The sequence below is a fragment of the Peromyscus leucopus genome, chromosome 3 (assembly GCF_004664715.2).
Source record: "Peromyscus leucopus breed LL Stock chromosome 3, UCI_PerLeu_2.1, whole genome shotgun sequence".
NCBI lineage: Eukaryota > Metazoa > Chordata > Mammalia > Rodentia > Cricetidae > Peromyscus > Peromyscus leucopus.
In genome coordinates, this window is record NC_051065.1 from 12,925,920 (window position 1) to 12,946,078 (window position 20,159).

Genomic DNA, 20,159 nt, shown 5'->3' on the forward strand with positions numbered 1-20,159 from the left:
TTGATAAATATAGTTGATCTTTCTAGTTTGGTATGCATGCACCTTCATTCATCAAAAAGTATCTATTTCAGTATTACTGTATTCATTATGTGAGTTACATTTTTTAAATTAATTGCGTTACTTTGTAGCTTAGATTTTAAGGAAATGATATTTAAATATGATTTTCACAAGACCAGAGAAATGGATCAATGGTAAAGGCCTTTGCTGCCAAGCTTGATGACCTGAGTTTCCATCTGTGGGACCCTCTTGGTGGAAGAGAGGACATATTTCCACAAGTATCCTCTGACCTCCACATGTGTCATTGTACATGTGTTCTACAAACACACACATGTACAGCATATACAAAATAAATACATGCATGTTTAGAAACTTACAAATATTTTTCTGCACCATACTATTTACATATTTATTTCTCTATTGTTAAAATGTAGAAATTCCATTGATTTTACTTTTTAAATAACTCCATATATATATATATATATATATATATATATATATATATATATATAATCGTAAACACACTGGAAAGCAGAATATGTCAAAATCCTTACAAATATAGAAATAAAGCTCTTTAAAAAGTAGCATTTACAGAAGTAAAAAATTGAAACAAGTTATCATTTTAACTTTCCTTTACATACACAAACACAATACATTTTAAGTTATATCTAACTTGTTGTAAATTGGCCCAAATTTATAAAAGAAATTTTGTAATATGTATCAAAAAGTCAAGTTGTTCAAGAGAAATCAGTCACATATGAAATGTTTTCTATAAAGACACTCTTGTACTTTGGATTTAGAACAATTAGATTCCAAAAGGCTAGAGTCTGTAACAATGAAGTGGATACTAGATGTAAAGCAAGGGATAATCATACTGCAACCCACAGCTCCAAGGAGGCTAGCTAGTAAGGAGGACCCTAGGAAGGATGCATGGCTCACTCAGCAATGGAGAAATGGATGAGATCTACATGAGCAGACTGTGGGTGATGGGGGTAATGGAGGGATGGGGGAATGAGAGTTTAGGGGAGTGGGAGGTTCGAGCTGAAATGTGAACAGAATGGGAGAACAAGGAAAGAGATACCATGATAAATGAAGACACCATGGGAATGGGGAGAAGCAGAGTGCTAGGGAGGTTCCCAGGAATCCACAGGGATGACTCCATCATAGACTACTGATTTTACTTTTTATACATAAGTATTTCATACTCCTAACTGAAGGCAGCTCAAGAAAATGAGCAATTACAAATATCTTTCCCACAGGTGAGGCTTATTTCTAAACTAACCTTGTGATGGAGAAGTGATTAAAATAATTTTCAGAGTATGAGAAATAGTCTTCCCCAGAGAGGAGCCACCTTAATTGTTCAGCCCTGAAATCATAAACAAATAATACTATACAGACTGTGAAATTTGTGTTTATATATTTAAGAATATATATAACAATGTAATATTATATATATAGATGTGTGTGTGTGTGCGTGTGTGTGTGTGCGTGTATGTGTGTGTGTGTGTGCGTGTGCGTGTGTGTGTGTGTGTGTATGTATATATATACAATGTTAGGGAAATAGAGACTGTGAATTTGAGAAAGAACAAGGCAGGAACATGGGAATGGTTGGAGGGAGGAAAGGAAAGGGAGAAAATATGTAATTAGATAATAATTTCAAAAAATTTAAAAATATTTATATAACACCATTTCCAGAAAGACAACCTTCAGTTAGCAATTGTAGCAAAATAATTTAACTTTGGAGTTGGAGTTTTATGTTAATAATGCTTTCCATTTTAAACTGCGGCATAATGGAGATTGAATCTGTCTTTTATAGACTAAAAAGAGTTCAAAGACAAACTCTCTTTATGAATTCACTGGAGAGACTTTTGCACACTGTCTCCCCAAACTGGCTACCTGTTCTCCTAACCATTCTGCAGACTGATTCTTCATGGTGATCCAAAACTAAAGTCAAACTGAGAAGTCAAGGGCTAGGCCATGGTCTAGTGTGTTGGAACTATGAGAGTGGTGATAAACTATGAGAAGACAGCACATGGCTTTTTGGTAGCTTCTTCCTGCTGTTTCTCCACTAGAAGAATAGTTTTGATTTCAAATGTCATTACTAAGAATTTCTTCTCATTGTGTATTTTATTATTTACACCAAAAGATTGACTGGAACTATCTAAATAAACTACAACCTCCATAGTAATACATAGGTAGGGATCAATGCAGCTCTCAGTGGAGGACCAAAAATCACCCATCTAATTCATTCTAATTTGTGAAAACAGAAAACATTAAATGAAATAATTTATATATCTCTCAATAAGAGTTCATGATTACAAAGGAAGCCAACCATCATAAATTTCTATGGAATTGCCAGATTTCCTTGTAATGGCTAACTCAATCACTCCACTTTGTCTCTTATGACTATTACATGCCATTTTATCCAAATAGAATAATTTTCATTTTAATCTGTTTGTCTCATAAAATTAGTGGCTCAAGGGAAGCATGAAAATTAAACTCTGAAGTCAATATGATGTGGTATGGATTCATCTTTGGAAGTTATAACATTCTGCAACATGACTGGATCTGGCATCCCAAGGACCAGCATCAATGGGATAAGAAAGATGCCTTCATATTCTATCAGCATAACCAAGACATACAAATTGTTCAAGACACCTCCATAATATTCCACTGCAGTAGTACTAATTGCAGCTTTCCACAATATTCAATAAAATCTCCATCCTCCCACTCCGAATCTGCTCAAATGATTTATTACACATTTTAAGCTATATGAATATGAGTGTGAGTTTATGGAAAAGCATAATTTAGGGGTGAAGGCAATCCTTGCAGCATGAGTATAAGGACTTCTATTTCATCCCCTGTATCAATGTGAAAATGCTGGGTATGGTTGCATGCAATTATAATCGCAATGTTATGGAACTGGAGTCAGCAAGATTCCTGGGGCTCACCAGCCAGTCACCCTAGACTCATCAGTGAGCCAGATCCCATTGAGAGAACTCTCCTCAAAAAACAAAGTGGATGGCTCCTGGGGAATTGCACAAGTGGTTGACTTCCCTCCATAAACATACACACATGTGTGTCTGTGCATATACACGTCTTAGTCTCATATTACTGTTAAGATACACCATGACCATGGCAACTCTTATAAAGGAAAGCATTTAACTGGGTCTTCCTTACAGTTTCAGAGGTTTAGTCCATTATCCTCTTGGCAGGGAATATGGTGGCACACAGGCAGACATGGTAGTTGAGAGTTCTGTATCCTGATCTGTAGACATCCAATAGAATGAGAGACATCGAGCCTCACATGGGCTTTTGAAACCTCAAAGCCTATCCCCAGTGACACACTTCCTCCAACAAGGCCATACCTTCTCCAACAAGGCTACCCTTTCTAATAGTGTCTCTCCCTGGTAAGTAAGCATTTAATCTATGAGCCTATGGGGGTCACTCCTACTCCAACTACCACATTCCACTCCCTGGTCTCAATAGGCTTATAGCCATATCATAATTCAAAACTTCATTCAGTCCAACTTCAAAAGTCCCCATATTCAATAACAGGTTCAACACTGTTTAAAAGTCAAGTCCAAAGTCTTCTGAGACTCATGGCAATTTCTTAACTATAACCACTGTAAAATCAAAAATCAAAGAGCAGATCACACATTTCCAACATAACGCTGGCACAGGATATATATTACCATTTCAAAAGGATGAAAAGGGACTATAGTGAGGAAATTCCACAGCAAGACTGAAAACCAGTTGGGCAAACTCAAAATTCTACATCTCCATGTCTGATGTCAAAGTTTTCTTCACATATCCAATTCTTTTCACCTTTGTTGACTACGATACCTCTCTCTCTCTCTCTCTCTCTCTCTCTCTCTCTCTCTCTCTCTCTCTCTCTCTCTCTCGTTGTTTCCCTACCCTGTTAACCACTTTCCTCAGCATGTATTCCACAAATCTGGCATCTTCAACATCCTGGGGTCTTCAAGGCAATCTAGGCTCCACCTTCACAGCCTCACACAAACAAGCTTCCATTCAGGGACATCCCTCACATATGCCTGGCCTCAGCAGCTTTTCGTAGTTGCAGAAGGAGACTCCATAACCTCTTCTTATATCCTTGACTCTAAAGCCAGAACCACAGAACCATGTGCCCAAAGATGCCCAGTTTTGCTGCTTACTGGGGCTCCACATTTGTATACCTCTTCACCAGCTGTCTGTTTTTAATGTTTTCCTTCACTGCCTAAACTTGGCTGTCCTGGAGCTTGCTCTGTAGACCAGGCTAGACTGGAATTCAGAGATCCACTTGCCTCTGCCTCTCAAATGCTGGCATTAAAGGGGTACAACACCACACCTGGCCCTAAGCTTTTCTTCAATTCCTTCTCACAAGTTGTAAGTTTACTGGGTAGGGCCTTGGCCTGAGAACACCACTCCTTTTATTCCATTTAGGATCAGACCTTTCTTTAAACTTTTTTTTCTTCCTTGGGCATTGGATTTAACTTCATTACACTTCCTGGTGCCCATTTTCTCCTCAAACTGTACATTTTTAATGCTCAGCTTGCTCCTTTTCATTATAGATCTGCATAAGACTGGTCACTAATAACCACAAGGCACCGTTAATACTAAGCTGTTTTGAAACCTCCTCTGCTTTGGATATTGCTCTATATAAATAAAACACTGATGGCCAGTGACCAGACAGGAAGTATAGGAGGGACAAGGAGAGAGGAGAATTGGGGAAACAGGAAGAAGGGGAGGGAGACACTGCAGCCACCGCCAGGACAAGCAACATGTAAAGATGCGGTAAGCCATGAGCCACATGGCAAGGTATAGATTTATAGAAATGGGTTAATTTAAGATATAAGAACCATTAGCAAGAAGCCTGCCACGGCCATACAGTTTATAAGTAATATAAGCATCTGAGTGATTATTTTATACATGGATTGTGGGACTGCGGGGCTTGGGGAACCTGGAGAGAAGCCCTCCAGCAACACTCCTCTTTCAATGCCATTAATTCAAAACTCTTCATTTTAGTCTCAGGGAGACAAGAGAAAAGAGCAGCCAGCTACATCTTTCAACACAACATCACAATAATGGTCTCTAGGCCTGTCTTAGAGTATTATTGCCGTGAAGAGACACCATGACCACAGCAACTCTTATAAAGAAAAAAAAAAACTGACTTTCAGTTTCAGAAGTTTAGTTCATTATCGTCATGGTGAGAAGCATGGCAGCATGCAGGCAGCCATGATGCTGGAGAAGGAGCTGAGAGTTCTACATCTTGATCCACAGGCAGAAACAGACCGTGTGCCACACTGAGCATAGCTTGAGCTTATGAGACCACAAAATCCCCCTCCAGAGTGACACACTTACTCCAGGACCACAGCTACTCCAACAAGGCCATACCTTCTTATAGTGCCACTCCCTATGGGTCATGTATTCAAACACACGACTCTATGGAGGCCATACCTTTCAAACCACCACAAGGCCACCTATTAATGCTCTTCCCCTCTGACACCTCTTCAGCTGTGCTGTCATAATCTACATTGCTCCCAGTACATTGCCTTCCATGCTCCTAAGAGTATGGCCCCACTTAAATCACTCAACTGCTTTCCTAATCCAAAGTTCCAAAGTCTACACTCTACTAATAAGCAGTATGTTCAGGTCTGTCACACCAATACCTTGCTCCCTGGTACCAACTTCTGTCTTAGTCAGTGTTCTATTGCTGTGAAGTGACACCATGACTGTGGCAACGCTTTTAAAGGAAAGCATTTAATTGGAGCTTACTTCCAGTTTCAGAGATTTAGCTCATCATATTCATGGCAGGCAGCATGGTGGCCCACAGGCAGACATGGTAGCTGAAGGTTCTATATCTGAATATGATGGCAGCAAGAAGAGAGAGAGATAGTGGGCCTCACTCGGACTTTTAAAATCTCAAATCCCACCCCCAATGACACACTTTCCCCAAGAAGCCCATACTTAATCTAAGGCCATACTCCTAATAGTGCCACTCCCTGATGACCAAGTGTTCAAACCGATGAGTCTATGGGGGGATATTCTTATTCAAACAGCAACACACATGCACACATACTAAAATAAATGTTTAAAGGGGAGCAAGATCTGCAAGTCATTCTCTATTAGTCATTTGTTTGTTTTCCACAGTTAGGATAAATGTAACCTTCACGATATGGTCTATTCTTCAACCAAATGCCCTATGCTTTGTATGGTGCTTCTAAAAAGTGAGTGTCCTTATAATTACCACAACAGAAAAAGAAGCCCTTAGATTAAGAAGCTGTGAGTAAAGCAGCTACAGAGATGTCACTGTAGTTCCTAATCTAAAGCTCCACAACCTGTTTGCTCTCCTATGGCTTCTGAGCTTCACATTAAGCTTCTTATAGTTAGTTTTTTTTTTTTTAAATTCAGCATCCTCCAAAACAGAAGAACCCAGAGATACACACTTCTCAGTGTTTCTGTCTTTGATGCAACCCTGAATGCATTTTATTTATTTATATATTATGCTCTTTGCCATTTTTACTGACAAATCAAACACTTCCCAGTTTGAGATCTGCGTCTTCAGGTTTTACCACTTGACATACTGCTGCTATTAGTGTCAGAAGTGTCAAAGGAAACAGGGGGATGGTAAGAGTTTAAGCAAAATGAAGAGTGTGTGAAAAGCTGTACATATACCTACAATCTTGCAATCCACATGAAAAAATATCATCAAAGCCGGGCGGTAGTGGCTCACACCTTTAATCCCAGCACTTGGGAGGCAGAGCCAGGCGGATCTCTGTGAGTTCGAGGCCAGCCTGGGCTACCAAGTGAGTTCCAGGAAAGGCGCAAAGCTACACAAGAGAAACCCTGTCTCGAAAAACCAAAATATATATATATATATATATATATATATATATATATATATATATATATCATCAGAGGTGATAGTACTACACAGGGAATGTAAAGAATACTGTGTACTCTAGGATAAAATTATAGCTGGAGATTGGAGTAAATAGATGGGGTAAAGCAGGTGTTATAGTATGGATTACCCAAAATAAAGATGTATGAAAAAGCCTTATGGAAATATACTAGTTTGTAAGCTAATTGTAAAAATGGATTACATTTTAGTGGGGTTTTAATATAAGTGCCTTGCATGGGTAGACAATATTTCTCCCAAATGATGTGAACCATTAAATGAAAATCTCAGTGCTATGTACCTCCATATAAGTTACTAAACAAAAGCAACAAAACAGCACAGGTTGTTGTCATTACTCTTGGTTTCACATAATAACTAGATGGTAAGTGCTTAACACTGAACGTATCGCTCATTTAGAATGAGGACATGGAGAAATCAACCTTGACTGACCAGAAAAGTCTTGCCTTACTGTCTAGCCCATATAATGTCAGAAGATGCTATGCAGGCTACTGAGGGAGAAAAGACATCAACAGTTTTACATAATGTGGCCCTTGCATGTTACATTACTGACCTGTTGTCAAGATGTACCCACCAATACAATAATGTAAGGATGGTCATGATGACAACCACCCACTTTCAAAACTGTATGTAGTCAAAATCCAAGAATGCCTGTACATGCTCATCTGTGAATCACCTACAGTCACCAACTCTCATCTAAGATTCAGGGGACAATGCCAAAGAATTGTAGTGAAGAATGTAAGATAGAGTGGATGAAGATACTTTTGGACATGACATGGTTGTTGTGCATCCCTGCAAGCATGGTTATCTGCACAAGGATGGCACACTATTAAGACAGCCAAAATCCCAGCATGAATGTCCGAGTTCCCCCTACATGTCCACAGTGACATTCTTGGTAGAAGAGCTATAGCAAATGGATGTTTACTAAATGAGGAAGAATGGATTTCCTTTGGGGACCTGATGCTAATAGGTTGCCCATGCTTCAGTGGATGGCCTCACTCCCTGCACATATAAACAACACTAATTTGAATTAGGTGGTTGTCAAAAACATTATCAACAAAAATAAACCACAAGATGGTATGAAATATGGGGGAAGACTGGGAAGTCTGCACCAAAGAAAGTTAGAGAATAGACTAATATGATCAAAATACACTCTGTAGATATACAAAATTTCAAAGAACATTTTTTTAAAGTGTCAAGGAGAACAAAGGTAGATTGAATTACAAACAAGTTTACATTTCCCATTGTGGAAAGCACATCTATGACTACAGTAATATCAACCCACTATTTTCTCACAAAATCACATTGTCTGAATTTTCTTACTTGAATCTGGTAGACTGCCATGGTCTTGAGTGAGATGACAACTTTAATGAAGGGACCACGGAATAGGAGTTTGCACTCTGGCTTGGAGATCTCTCTTCATTGTCTTCATCAACAGAAGAGTAATAAATGGTGGGGAGACTCTGAGAGGTCTCCTTAAATAGCTGTTATAGTCATAGTAGAACATCCTTTCGGGATAGGTCTTCTGTCTAATGTGTGGGAGAGATACTGTACATCTGCCTTGCATCAGTGCACTTAATTTTTAAATAGTTTGTTAACTTTTATATTTTCAGTTCACTCTTTTCTGTTTCTTTGTACATAATTATACCATGTGCCAATACTGATGAGCTCATATTTCCCTCTCTCATTATTATACTTTTATTTCAGTTTGACATCTTATGGTTTTGATTAATTCCTCCAGGATAATCAGATAGCGATGATAATAACAAACATTTCTTTTTCACCTTATTTCAATTGGATATGCTTAAAAATGAAGTCAGCCAATGAACTGAGTAGCAAATTATCACCAAGGCAACATATGCTAATTAAAGTTTATATTTTGGAGTAATCCAAAAGATTCTTTCAAAATAGAAAAATGGTATGAATTTTTCTAGGAAGAATTTTTTTCAGATTTTATTGAAACAAACTTTTTTTTTCTTTTCAGCTTCTTAACAGAAAGTAGTGCACTAATTATGTTCTTAACATCTAACAAACTCTGCAATGGACATGATTTTGAATACAAAATAGGGAAACCAGGCAACCTCCCCAGGAATATTAATTACTAAACATGTCGTACACATTTCTGCCTTATAAGAGATTCATATTCAACCACAATCCCAATCAGCAAGTTTCTCTTCCCACTAAAGGGAACAAATTATAATGCTTTCTACTGCCAGTAAACAGCAAACAGATTGCTGATTATACAGAGAGAGAAACAGCAGCTCCAGGACAGACCCTGCAGATTATAGAGAAGCCATTCCCCTCCTCTACTAACAAATAGCAGCAGAAATGTTGCAAAGCCCATTAAAGGACACAGACAGATGTAGCATCCAACAGATGACTTGCTAAGAAAAATTAAACTTTGAACAATTATATTAGTAAGCCATTAGAATAATCCATAACTAAGAGTAAGGATGTCACCACAAAGAGACCACATGGATCAGCAATCCTTCTTTTTACACATATAGTATTCTGGACCTGTCTCTGTATTATATTCAACAATAAAAAGAAAACAATAAGACATGAGGACTTATGAGCTGCTGTTATGGGCAGTAATTCATTGACATTAAGCAGAAATTGTTCTAACACTACAAGAGGGGAAAAAATTTCTCTGAGACATAAGCAAGTAAATGACTATTTTTGCCAAGAGTGGATCCACATGACTTTGGTTATGTGTTTAAGGCACGATAGAAAAATATCATAAACAGGAAGGATTTTAATTATAGCCCAAACCCAACAGATAGAGAGAATAATAGAAAGTAACCTAATCTGCAGTTATTGCAGGTTACCTTATGCCATAGAATCCTATGGAATATAAAAGTGATAATTATTTGAGGAGAGCATTCTGCAGGGGAAAGATGACTGGAGTTAGTGTCATGCAGTTAGTTAAGGTATTTGTCTTGTGACCATGGTGGTTTTGCTGAGACTTTTTTTTCCATCTGTCAAACAGAGATAAAGATATCATGTATGAAATGTATGTACCTAGGGTAGGCATTCAGAAGAGATGGTTTGGTACCTTATTATTACCGATGCTAACTTGAGAAATAAAATAAACTAGTATTAGAAATGGAAACTAACTCTGGGAAACGCAAGTTTCATGTCTAGAACACTACAGGGCAAGGATAACGTAAGAAACAAAAGATATGGTGGTGAAGAGACAACCCCAATATGCATGGTGATCATAGTTAAATTAGTTCCTTAGAAAAGAGAATGGAAAATGCATTCCAGAAGTTACAAGATATACTTCATATGTGTATGATTTTTGTGTCCAAGTTAAAGTACTATATGTTCTTTCATTTTGAATCATAAATCTGCCTTTCTCAATGAATTCTCTTTTGGTGTCCATAAATCTATGGTAAGTTATCTCACAAGAGGTAGCCTGCAAGGGACTCCAGAACTTTTGGATATCAGCCTGAGTATAGTTATTAACTTTATGTATCCAACGAATTTGGTCACAGGGATTCTAAACTAAACATTATTTCTGGTGTGCCTGCAAGACTGTTTCAGGGGGAGGTTAGCATTTGAATCTGTGTATCAGTACCTTAACTTCTTCATACTGGCTGGGCTTCATTCAATCCATTGAGGAGCTAATAGACCAAAAAGTAAAAGAGAGGAATTTACCTTTTTTTCTTTATCTACATAACCTGCTGGATTGTCACATCTCATCCTGCTACCCTTGGAGGATGGTTTCTGTGGTTCTTGGGACTTCAAGGCTAGATAGACTCACCTCAGAAGCTTTGGTGGTTCCCCAGCTTACAGATGGCAGATTCACAGACTTCTCAGCCTTCATATTACATGGGACAATTCAATATAAACACCCCCCTACACAGACACACTCACAAAATCATTCAAAGCAATAAATGTATGTTACACATTAGAACACATTACAGATGCGTGCCATAAGGTTCTATCACCTGTTGACATCGTAACTATCATTGCACAAGCAAGCATACTCTGATGTACTTATAAACTATGACTCACTTAACAGATTTGCAGAATGCAGTGCTGTCATTAAACAATATCTGACAACACCCATAAATGATGCTTGTTGCTTCTTTGAGGACCCCAACAATACTGTGAACAAACTAAGTAAGCCAGATAACCAATAGACTATATACCTGAGAATCCTCCCTGGTAGGGTATGTCTGTGTGTGTGTGTCTGTCTGTCTCTCTCTCTGGGGGTATGTATGTGTATTTGTTTGCATGCCATGTGAGCATGTGCTAGATGTCAGGTGTCTTTCTCAGTCACTCTCTACCTTACCCTCAGAGGAACTGCACCATCAAATCAGGAGCCAAGGTTGCTGTTTCAGCCAGATTAGCTGATTAAACAAGCTCGCAGGAACAGCCTGTTTTTGCTTCACCAGCTCTGGGGTCACAGATACACACTGTCATGTCTGGTATTTATGTGGGTGCTTGGGATCTGAACTAGGGTCTTACAAAGCAAGAACTTAACCTTCTAAGCAATCTTCCAAGTCTAACTATGTATCTTTATTGTTATGCCGTGTTCTACATGTTTGCTTCACTTTCTGATACTCCTTTACTGTGACTCTGGGTTCTTTGACAGTGGATTGTCTAGACAGCCTTCTGTCCCTTATGACCGAGCATGGTGTACAGAGTTATGAACCATTATAGAGCTTTGATACTCTTTTGAGTACTTATCTGCATAACTTGAAGAATATTAATTTTAGTGGGCAAATCATGTCTCATTATAAGGTTATTTTGACTATAAAATTTTAAAGGTATTTGTAATTTGATTTTAAATTTTGACCATGAGCCAAATACTTTAATATTGGTCGAATTTTTCCCATAGTCTGAGCCTCAAAATACACACCTGGGAATTCTTCCAGAATTAAATAATTTAAATAAATCCCAAACTGTTTTAAGTGGTCATGAAATTTAACAATTAATGACATTAGAACAATGTTCCATTTGTACCCATTTAAAAGTTGGTTTTTAAAACTTGTTTCAGGGCTATTTCTTTTTATGTTTTAGTTACAATGTTTTTCCCCGGTTCTTAAATATTACCAATGACCTTTAAAGAGTATTAAGCACTGGGCTTGTGGAGTAACATGAATTTACCTTCTTGGTGGCTTATAGGAGATAAACAATTAGTATTTGTCAGCATATAGGTTATTTGGGGATCAGTATATGCCACTGTGTAGAGCTAAAGTTTTCGGTTGTTAATGGTTCAGCTTTATTTCATTGATGGCACACTAAGATGTTTATATAGGTCACAATGTTAGTGAGCTAGGAAAGAGAAGTTTCTGGAACTGGGGGTGAAAGTGCCTTACCATCTCACTCACTGGTGTCAGTAGGGCAACAAATCTGAAATCAGACATGCAAACAGCAGCAGATACCCTCAGAACCTTAAAGAAAGAATTTAGCCCTCACATACAATGGTAAAATTGTACTTTTTTTTAGTTGATCTTAATTAGGGGAGGAGAGCCTTGAAGAGAATCTCAGGAACTCCAGATTTCTCTCATGTCGTCTCCCCTAGGAAGCTTTCTTGACAAGTTCTGCTTTCCCAACTGGACACAAATAGAGATGAATGGCTCTGATGGACAGATGCTCCTGAGTACAGGGTGGAGTCTTATGCATCAGAGGTACTGAGATAGGCAAAGAAAAGGGAGGGGGTACGAGGGAAGGGAATGGATACGGGGAGGGTGTCAGATAGAATGAAGGGATTTTATATGGCTGATACAGACAGTTAGATGGGGCCCTTTGTTGTGATTTCTTGTATCTGTTTAGGCATTACCACCCTTAGGTCATCTTCCTACTCATTAGAAGATCTTTGCAATTTTATTTGCCAAAAATAAGGCCAAAAATTGACACACTGGACTTCTTAAAACTAAAAACCTTCTGCACCACTGACGAAACAAGCAGTCAGTGAAGAGGAAGCCCATAGAATGAGATCATCTTTGCCAGCTCTACATCAGACAAAGGATTAATATCCAGAATATATAAAGAAATCAAAACTTTAAAAGTAATAAAAACAAATGACTCATCAAAAAATGAACCTGTGACCTTAACAAAGAGCTCTAAAAGAAGGGGAAAATATGGCTAAGAAATGTCTCAGAAATGTTCATTGTTCATCTTCTCTAGCCATTGGGGAAATGCAAATCAAACAGCTCTTATCCCAATCAGAATGGGAAAAGATCAATAAAGCAACCAACAACTACTGTAGGGAGGGTTGTAGGAAATGGGTAACCCTCATTCACTTTTGGAGGGATTGCAAACTGGTCAAGCCACTCTGGAAATTAGTGTGGAGAATATTTAAAAAAGCTAAAAGTAAATCTATCTTATGACCAACTTATACCATTCTTTAACATATGCCCAAAGGACTTGACATTCTACTCCAAAGAAACTTGCTCAGCCATATTCATCTCTGCTCTAGTTACAATATTTAGGAAATGGACACAATCAAGATGCCCTTCAACTGATGAAGAAATGTGGGATATGTGTGCTATGGAATATTTATTCAATTATTTAAAAAAATGAAACAATGAAAATTTCAGGTAAATGAGTGGACTACAAAGGATCATGTTGAGTGAGGTAACCTGGATCCAGAAAGACAAACATTACATGTTTTCTTTCATCAGAGACTTTTTGCTTCAAATCTTCAGGTATGAGTGCATAGTGTGAAGTAACTATAGAAACCAGAAAAATAGAGCTGGGTGGTGGTGACACACCCTTTGATCCACAGAGGCAGAGACTGGTGGATCTCTGTGAGTTCGAGGCCAGCTTGGGCTACAGAGTGAGTTCCAGGAATGCACAAAGCTACACAGAGAAACCCTGTCTCAAAAAAAAAACAAAAAACAAAAACAAGAACAAAAAATTAAAGAAAGAAACCAGAAATATAAAAAGGGACCATTACCAGGGGATGGGGTCAAGAGACCAATAGAGAAGGGAATAATAAGGTACAAATGATCTGATGGGGAAATAAAAATTGGGGGTGGTGATTAGGAGAGGAAAGGGAGGTAAATAGAGGATAATGAAAAAACATTAGTTAAGGATAGCTAATAAAATCATAGGGAATCATATTATTAACTATCTACTTATAAATAGCTGTAATACACATAACTCAGAGTATAAATATGCATATTTATTTAAGTGAAATTTTTCCATCTGAGCAGACAACGTTCCCTCCAAGAGCCAAAGACCATCTAACAAAAACCTGAACACAAAACATGAGAATCCTTCTTTTGAATTGTTGATCAGGATTGTCTAAGAGATTCCCGAAACATTACTATTGCTATTTCCCTTGGTTGCCCCAAATAGGTGAAAGGTCTAAGTGCCTATTGCTGAAGACACCATGCAATCCAGACACAAGGCCTAGAGGTTCCTGAGCTGGAAATGACCCAAATGTCTTATCCATGAGGACTAGCTTTCAGAGTTCCAGAAGGCATGATTAAGTTTCCAAAGGAGGGAAACAATCAATGGTCCTACCCAGATGTGATACCTATGAATGAGAACAATGACCAGAATGGCATGACAGCCCAAAGGATGCAGTAATGCCATGCATTCTGTGGCAGTAACCAACAGCTCTCTAATTGGACTTAAGACCCGATCAATGAGAAGTAAATCATTTCTTGCACTGGAGACCTAGTTAGTAAAGTCATGGATTTTGGAGGAGAAACTATAGCTGCCACTTTACTAAATCAGTATAATCCCTAACTACACTCTAAATATGTGTACTTAAGCACACAGAAATGTGTGGTCCTCACCTCACATCAAGGAAACTTCTCTTTGCAAAAGATCATCACAGACAACAACAATCACTTAAAATGCAGAGTTCTGCCCTAAAGGATACACATGTGATATAACACCTGTACCTAAGGGTTCAGAGATTATTATGGAAAATAGGGTGGAAAGATTGTAAGACCAGGAGGAACAGGAAATTTGCTATAAGAGTGCATCTTCTAGAAATTCCAGAAGCTATACCTATAAGGTCTTACCAACATGAATGCCTGAACATGAGTTGAAGAAGAGCAACAATAGTCATGTCAATGTGGATGGAGGAAGGCCCAAGGCTTCTACCCCACATAGAAGACTACAGGCAACTAAGGAATGCTGAGCACTGGAGACAAGGAGAAATAGTCTTCCCCAGGGAAGAAAACACCAATTGTTTATCCAATACCAAATCGTTAGCCCTGAAAACACACACACACACACACACACACACACACACACAACAGTATACAGACTAATTGGGTTGTACTTACATATAGGCATGAAAAAAAGAGGCCATGAATTTGAGAATGTGAGAGATGGGATATATAGGAGGGCTTAGAGGGAAGAATGGAAGGGGGGAGGGAAATGTTGTAATTATATTACAATTTCAAGATATAAAATAAAATACAATTTTAAAGGCCTTTGTGGGTCTCAACCTGCATTTGTAGGTCTTAGTTCACTCATTACCAAGAAAATATTCTTTGCCCAAGTCTACACAGTTAATCCTGGATGAATTAGGAATACAGCAGAAGAAATTTTAAGCCTTTGTCAGCATAGACATTTATTTCTCTCAAACCTCTAACCTTTCTGCATCATTAGATGTGCACACAAACTCCCACACATTTCTTCTTTTGAGACAGGTCAGCTATATAACCCAGGTGGCTTCAACTCTCCTACTTAAGCCTGAGTGTCGTGATTACAGTGGTGTACCGCCACAACCATCTCAACTGAGATGGTCCTTCAGGGATGATAGTTAAATACTGTCCAAGTTGAGAACCCTAAATGCTAGACCTGAAAGAGAAGCTTTAGTAAACAGTTATTTACCATTGAAAAGCTCAAATGTCTTAATGCTTCTTAACTATAGCTGAACCACAAGTGAATATCTAAGTCTTAATTATGCTTGTATTTTCATGAATTATTCAACTTTTTCTTAAAATGTGTTGGGTGTAGACTTACCCACCATCTGTTGGTATAAAGTTAATAGTTGTATAAAGTACATTTCTCTTGGCAACATTGCCTTTGAGAATTTCTGGCCTTATCTGCTATGGTTTAGATATGGTTTTGTCCCTACCAGAACACATGCTAAAATTTGATTCCCCATATGGTAGTCCTGAGAGGTGCTGGGATCTTTAAGAAGCAATTAGCTCATGAGTGTTCCCACCCTCACATAGTGGTTAACATAGACCCTACAGTGTGGGTGAGCAGCCATAAGTGAGGGTTGTTATAAACCAAGTACAGCTCCCTGGCTCGTTCTTACTGTCTCTACCTTACCACATGACCCTTTCTTCTGTACATATGATTACACTTCTGCTTCCCCACTGTGAATGGAACAGCACAGAGCCCTGAGCAGAGTTGGCACTTCCCCACTCACAAAAAAGCACGAGCTAAAATAAACTTCTCTTCTTTACAGATTACTGAGCCCTGTGGATTTTCCTAGAGCAGTAGACGCTGGTCTAGGACTGCATCCATGGCTGGCTGCTTTCTTTCATTAAGGACTTTCATGAGATAGGAAAAAGGCAAGTATTTTATAGCTATTATACTTTTAAAAATATTTGCATAAGAATAAAAGTAAAGCAGCATGATGTCCCAACGGCTTACAGAGAAAGTCTGGAAGCTAATTTATGCATTGAGTATCTACTCAGAATCCCATGTATGTATCTTTTATAAAGCATTGCTTTTTCAACAATCATTATCATATCCATAACCCTGATAATTTTCAACTCAGGACCTATAATTGAATATCATAAATGATACAAGAACAGTCTAGATAATTTGAGATACTTTCTATCTGCTTAATCATCTTTATGGACATCCTATTATCATCTACAAGTCAAGTTAAAAATCCCTCATGTTTTCAAGGTACTTGATGAACTTCTTACATAGACAGCTTTATTTCTACTTCTTTACCAGACATTATCTCTGAACAGTGTGGGTCAAAGTTTATCTGGCCTGTGATACATGTTCTTTACAAATCCAAGCTTTTTTTCTTTCTCTCTCCTGTTACCTGTGCAAATGTCATAAAGTCATTAAGGATTCCCTCAAAGTTCACTGTTTATGGAGTTCAGTAACAAAAGTAATACAAAAGCATTGTCATGTTGTACTCGTACCTCTAACTTGATGACTCAGGTGTGTGGACATAAAACAACAATGCTGTAATGAAGTCAGTAGACATATAGGGCAAAGGAAGCTCCCAGCTCTTAACTCTGTAAAATGGGAAAAAGTACACAGCTGATGTTATACTACAAAGTTCATTGGAATATAAGATGCAACATTTTTTTTTCCTGTGAGACCTGAGGTTAGCATGTAGCTTTAATCCTTCACTGAATATTTTGAACATGTGCTTCATAAACTTAATTATGACTGTTGTCTGTTTCTTAAACACTGGCCATAGTGTTTAAATCTGAAAACATGCCATCCTCAGATAATATATAGAAAGGTGGAATCAAGAAACAACCTCCTCTTATCTATGAAAGGGATCACTTTTTAAATTCCTTATGATTCAGAATAAAATTCATTAAATATAAGTCATAAGTATTTTTTCTCTATAGGTATGAAAAGTAAATGTAAGTTATACAACTTTCTAGTTTTAAATTATATTTGTCATTCAGCAGAGGTGTCCATGTTATAATTTTATGAAAACAGTGTAATCATCAGAATTATTATGCGAATTGATATTCAAGTTATTATGCAAATTGATATATTGATATATAAATTAACATATCTTTTTAACATATCATTTTAAGATTATAGATATTAGATGCCAGACAAAAGTCCACAATCTTGGGGAAATAAAATTTTGTAATCATTGTACATGCAAATGACTTGGATTAAAATGCTTTCTCAGCTCTGAGGCTTTGTCTAAATTTGGTACAATTGACATTCAAAAATCAATCACTACAGTAAGTAAAATTTTATTTTTACTAGTACAAGTATGCATTGGATATTTATTATATGCTAGCTATATTAGTTAATTTTCTATTGTGATAAAACACCATGACCAAGACAACTTATAGAAGGAAGGTTTTATTTGGGACTTACCATTCTAGAGGGACAAGAAGAACATGGTAATAGGCAGCCATTGGAAAAGGAGCTGGAAACTGAGAACTAGAAACTCGCATTCTTCAGCCTTAAGTAGTGCAGAGAGTAGAGATTGAACTGGAAATAGCAAGAGTCATTTTGAAACCTCAAAGCTCATACCTAGTGATAGACTTTGTCCAGAGAGGGCATACATTGAAAGCCTCCTCAAACAGTACTGCCAACTAGGGACCAGTTATTTGAATGTTTGAGACTATGGGGGCCATCTCATCTATTAACCACATTCTACTTCCTGCTCCACCCACCCTAGGTGCATGGCCATATAAAAATGTATTTGCTCCAACTGCAAAAGTCCCCTTGGTCTTTAAGGTTCCACACAGGTTAAAAGCCCAAACTTTCTTCTGAGACTCAAGGCAAATTCTTGATTGTAACCAACTGTGGAATCAAAAATCAAATTATATACATCAACATGTAATGGTGCAGAATACACATTATTATTTCAAAATGAAATACTAGGGGTTTAGTGAGGAAATACTGGACCAAAGCAAGGCCAAACCTCAGCAGAGCAAACCCCAAATTCTCAGGCTATATCTATGGTGTCAAAGGGCTTAGATGGCTCTTCTGTAGTTTGCTGCCTGCCTCTCTGTTGGGCTGGTTCCACTCCCTATGTGCAGCTTTCCTTGGCAGATATCCCATGGCTCAGGCATCTCCAACATCTTACAATCTTCAATACAATGCAGGCTTCACTTCCACAGTTTTGTCTTCTGCCTCTCAGGACCTTGATGTAGGGACTTCCCTCCTATATGATTGGCATCAAGGACTTTTTGAAACCACAGGGAAAAATTGTATTCCATGACGATTTTACTCTTGATTTGTTCATGATCTAAAGCCATCACCATGTGGAGGACTCTTTCAAGTTTATCAAGTACCTTGGGATAGACCTGGGCTGCCTTGAATCTCAGTTGCAGCAGGCTTTGTTCATTCTTTCTAATAGCTGGAAATTCCTAAACCTTTTCATTTCGCAAACTGGAAATTGGCTGGTGACATCCGCCCAGAAGGCAGCCTTCCTGTATTCCAGTGCCGATCAGGCCTCTCCTTAATCTGACCTTTTTCACCACAACCCTTGGCTACAAGATTGAGTTTCCCAGTGCTCTTCTTCTCTTCACACTGTATGCTTTGTATTTCTTCCTGCACTATCTGCTCCTTTCCATTGTATACCTGCACAAGAGTGATTCCTAGTAACTGTATAACAGAGTCAATATTAGACTTCTTTGAAATCCCTTCCACTAAATAATTTTGTCCATTAATTTTCAATTTAGCCTCAGGTAAGCTTTTAGGTCAAGGTCAGAAAGCAGCTACATTTTTGTCAAAATATTATCAAGGAATGGCCTCTAGCCTATTTTCTATAGTTCCCCTCTGACCCCCCCTGATCAGAACCTCTACAGTCCATGCTGCTTTCAGGACAATCTTCCAAGATCCTACCAGGACAGCCCATTAAGTACTGTTTACAGTCTTCAACTATTTTTCTACTTCAAAGTTCCAAACCTTCCACATTTTCTTTAAAAAAATGTAATCAGGCATGTCATAGAATTAGCCACTCCCTGGTTCCAACTTCTGTATTAGTTAATTTTCTGTTAGTCTGATAAAACATCATGATCAAGGAACTTTCAGAAGGAAAGAAAGGTTTATTTGAAGCTGATAATTCTATCAGGGTAAGATTCTGTCACCACCACAGTGGGAAGCATCACAATAGGCAGGCATTGGAAATAGAGCTGGAAGCTTATCGCAAGAAAAGAGTAAACTTGGAAAAGTGAGAGGTTTTTGAAACCTAAAGTCCTGTCCCCATTGACAATCTTCCTCTGTAGCATGAATTCTGATTGGTCTTAATAATAAAAAACAAACAAACAAACAAAAAAACCAGAGTCAGCTATCAGGGTAAAAGCTGAAACATTAGAGAAACAGAGCAGGCAGCTACTACAAAGACTTCTTACCACTAGGAATTCTCAGACTGAAAGGGAACGTGAGCTCCTGTTTCCTCCTCTCTTATATTCCTTTCTCTGCCCAGCCATATCACTTCCTGTCTCCACCTCCCTAGTGCCTGGATTAAAGGCATGAGATCCCAAGTGCTGGGATCAAAGGTGTGTGCCACCACTGACTGGCTCTATTTCTCTTTTAGACTGGATCAATCTTGTGTAGTTCAGGGTGGTCTTGAACTGTTGGT